At 39.8% G+C, this 4,375-nt stretch overlaps 1 long non-coding RNA gene across 1 annotated transcript; it reads right to left on the bottom strand.

Moving 5' to 3' along the window:
* Positions 1–496: 496 nt before the first annotated feature.
* LOC140924452 (uncharacterized) lies at positions 497–4,035 on the bottom strand. Its single transcript, XR_012164285.1, has 3 exons — positions 3,260–4,035; positions 2,084–2,172; positions 497–1,412 (listed from the first exon to the last, which is right to left on the bottom strand). It is a non-coding gene; the product is annotated as an uncharacterized lncRNA (long non-coding RNA).
* Positions 4,036–4,375: the final 340 nt, after the last annotated feature.

Raw genomic sequence — 4,375 nt, 5'->3', positions numbered from 1 at the left:
TGAGCTGTTTTACGATCTCGCCATGATTCTCACATGCGCTCTCTGCATAGTTCTGAGTTTCAAGATTTGTTGTTTCGTAAGATTCCAGGTCACTTATCTGTAGGTGACTGTTGGTAAGATGCACTGATCGTAAACCTAGGGTTTGAGAACGATTGCAATGTCTTTGAAGATTGCACTCGCTCGAGTATGCGTATATGTGACCGTATATGTGAAGTAAACAACAAATATACACCAATGAAGGTAGCCCGAGAAACAGCCGACATTTGGCGACGCTACCACTGGTTTTCCCGCCAAATGACGTCTGAGAAACGAGCACAGAAATTCCATACTGATGACGCGTCACTACCCAGATCTGGATAGTGCTTCTCATTGGTTGAATCAAATTTCCCACGTGGAACGACCAATCAGAAGCACTACCCAGGTCTGGCCAATGACGCCTCATCAGTATGGAATTTCTGCGCTCAATTCTCAGAGGTCATTTGGCGAGGAAACCAGTGGTAGCGTCGCCAAATGTCGGCTGTTTTCTCAGGCTTCAATGAAGGAAAACATTTTTAATTTCAATTTTTTGAACTAATGTACAAAGTTACAACTGTTAAATAATGGTTATTTTAAATTTAGACATAGTGTCTAAGCATATACGTTTATTTTTGGAGGGCTTGGAAAGAACCATCCCTGCTATACGATATAGCCAACTAGTGTACGTGTAGTAAGTCAAGTTTTCTCTGTCTTTCCCAAAGCACTGCTATTACTCATGTACCCAACCAAGCACACAGACAAATAGCCATGGGCATATTATACAGTTCACATCCCTGGCTGGAGGTGTACATTCTAAAGTCAATCTTAATTTATGTCGCCAAAACTTATAACCTATTCTGGGTCAACTGACCTCAGAGTAAATTGAAAGATATTGCTAAAAAACAAAGCAAGACTAAAATCTCGCAGAGTTGAGCTACCGCTTAGAACTGAAATAAAAGCGGTCAGACGGAGGCCAGAAAAAACCTGCCCTATTGCAAAAAACCCCGAGGGGAAGAAATGCGGGCAGGAAATCTGGGTAGGAACCAAGGCTCAAGCTCCATAGTCCTTCCTACGGGACTTTTACGTGGTAAAAAGAAACGGCCGCCTAAAACGAAGGTTACTTTTGAAGCATCCTATATTTATCGAAATGTTTTCTGTAAAAGTGAGTTAATCTTGATCGCATCTGCTGATATGGTTTTGAAGAGGACATAAATTCCTGCAGCATTTAAAGTTGCATATTCATTCACTGCTCTTTAGGGTCCAATCTTTCTGTTCCACATTCAGTGCCTTGTTCTTACAGTCCAGTTTTATTTCACAGAACAACAATTCTGATAAGTTCCGCTTCTCTGTTAGATGCGACACTATATTGGGGCTCAGGGTTCTCTTTCCTTGTTTGGCTGTTAATTAGGAGAAAGAAAATTAGAATTGTCCATTAATTATCGGATGTTAAGAATGTAAATGGCCGTATATGAGCATCCAGTGTTAACCACATCTATTGGTAGTTGGCATAGGTTATGTGGTGAACGTTACGTTAACATGAATTATCAACAACAATACAGTACGATTATCTAGGGCTAATTTGGACCCAAGGATTGAAATACGTCCCAGGATGGGCTGGAATAGGCTTTTTAAAGGGCTCTTTTTGGTTGAAATTGAGTTCAAATGGCTCCATGAAAGGCTGAATCAGACTTTGGTCTGCAGGGCCGCTAAATTGAAACGTTGGTGTAATCTTTTCACCCCCTTCAACAGAATGTATCAAGCAACCCTCTCCAATTCTTGGTTTGCAGCCACGTGACAAGGCAGCCATGTTGAAGGTCAACACAATAGAATTTTTCTTGAAGAATTTACATGAAAACAGAGTTAAGTTACCAGAGGAGAGAAATGCTTTTGTTCTTGACCTCCAATATGGCCGCCGTGACGTCACGTGCAAACCAGCAATGGCCTCTCTTCTCCTTGGTATTTCTCCTTCAACAGTGACTGGAAAAAAGCCTCTCCCGGCCTTTTGACAGACATTTTACTGAGTAAGGTTTTTCCGTTATTTTTCTTGGCGAAAGACTTGTAAACTTACTTCGATTCGGTGTGGCCAATGTTTTATCCCTGATGTCCTTGTCCAGTTTACTAATCTTCCTCTTCCACTTTCTTACTCTTGTCCTTTTGCTTTGGCAGATCGTCATAAAACAAGGAAGCATTATAAATTAGCTTTTAAAACTCTGTAAACTGCCCACTTAGTCTCAGATCTAAAATAGCAATTGGACACTAACCACCACAATTGATTTGATTAGCTGTATTGGCAATAAAAAGGAGAATTTAAGGTAAGAATAACAGTTTTATGGGTCCTGGCTGATATCGCATAATTCTTCCACAAGTTCAGTGCAAGGGAAGATTGTTTAGGCTGTTTACGGACGCTCCTCTTCCGCATTTTTTCCTAAGAGGAGGCTGTAAAGTGATGGCAATCTTATTGCTGAGATCACACAATTGCCTATGCAATGCGTTAGCGGCTATCTGATCTTTGAATGGAAGAACTATGCTGATCGTGTTGCCTTCGTCGGTTTTCTTTTCTGGCTTAGTTGCAATATTCTGAATAAACATATTAACGGTAGAATTTATGAGCTTATTTTTGTGAGCAAAAAATTGGAGCAAGATCTTAAGCCTAAAGAAATTAAGCCGAGTTTTGCAAGTCAGCAATGCGTTGTTTACAAATTTGCACGTGATCTGTGTGATGCAGATTATGTTGGCTACACAGCCCGACACCTTCAACAAAGCATTGCCGAAAACAAGTATTCAGCTATCGGTAAACATTTATTAGAAGCGCACAGTGACAAAAGTCTTCTCAATGAGGGCCAATGTCGCGTTCTCAAGAAATGCCACGAGAAATTTGACTGCCTCGTTTACGAAATGCTATTCATCAAAGAACTGAGGCCTAGCCTCAACACTCAGAGTGAGTCCATCAGTTCTAACCTCTTTGTTTGACTTGCAACATTTTTATATGCTACTTTCCTTTTAATCAACTAATGTTTTTCTCGTATTTATAGAACATTCATATTGCATCTCTTTTCACTTGATAATGACGTCCGGTAACGTCGAAAAGTCGTGTATTTTTTACCTTTTTTAAAATTTACTAAATGTTTTTAAGAAAAGTTTTTTCGCAATTTTTTAAAGCTAAATGTTTTAAAAAGTCGCTTCTTCAAAATGACTCGATATTAAAAAGGAAAATTAAAAGAAATTCATAACGTGATATACTCACCACTGGAAGATACAGAAGTTGAAGCAAAAGCAGCAGTGTGTGGTCAGTCAGGGTCCAGGATTCTAATCTCTGCCCAATAATTTTAAGCCTAAATTATGCACATCTTTGCTTTGACCCTGAAAGACTGAATAAAAGTCAAAGCCTACAAAGTCCAGTGTTGTGGACGATCTAAAACAAAAATACTAGTGATAAAAGGGAAAACGTTAGAAATCTAGGAAAGTGGAAAAAAAAGAATCATGATCAATATAGTATATTTGGCAATCCCAAAGCGTGCTACCCTCACCTGTAGAGATGGAAGAAAGTAAGAAGTTAGCATAAGTTTCCAATATTGGTATCCCTACGTTTCTCTGTTCCCTGATTTATTGTGTTATCGGTTCGAGTGTCAGCGGTTCACCCAAAATACGTTTCAACGCCTATACATTCCGTCGAATTTCCACAAAAAATCAGTTCCCAAACAAACCAGGATTCCCGTTGCCCGCATTAATAATTTTAGATTGGTATCCCTACGTTTCTCTGTTCCCTGATTTTTTGTGTAATATCGGTTTTGAGTGTCAGCGGTTTACGCAAGATACGTCTCAACGCCTATACACCCCGTCGATTTTACACAAAAAATCAGTTCCCAAACAAACCAGGATTCCCGTTGTCCGCGTTGATAATTTTAGATTGTAGTAGTGTGGACCGCCCTCTCTTTAAAAAAGAAAGCGGAAGAAATAATTATGATCAATAGAGTTTGCTTGGCAATCCCAAAGCGTGCTACCATCGCCTGTAGAGATAGGAAGAAAGTATGAAGCTAGCATAACGTTTCCAATTTGAAAAGTACCCGAGTTAGAGTAGTATCCCTACGTTTCTCTGTTCCCTGATTTTTTGTGTAATATCGGTTTTGAGTGTCAGCGGTTTACGCAAGATGCGTCTCAACGCCTATACACCCCGTCGATTTTACACAAAAAATCAGTTCCCAAACAAACCAGGATTCCCGTTGCCCGCGTTGATAATTTTAGATTGGTATCCCTATGTTTCTCTGTTCCCTGATTTTTTGTGTAATATCGGTTTTGAGTGTCAGCGGTTTACGCAAGATACGTCTCAACGCCTATACACCCCGTCGATTTTACACAAAAA

The sequence above is a fragment of the Porites lutea genome, chromosome 14, assembly GCF_958299795.1.
Source record: "Porites lutea chromosome 14, jaPorLute2.1, whole genome shotgun sequence".
NCBI classification, from domain to species: domain Eukaryota; kingdom Metazoa; phylum Cnidaria; class Anthozoa; order Scleractinia; family Poritidae; genus Porites; species Porites lutea.
Note: the sequence above shows the minus strand (reverse complement) of the source record. Positions and strands in the feature narration are given on the sequence as shown.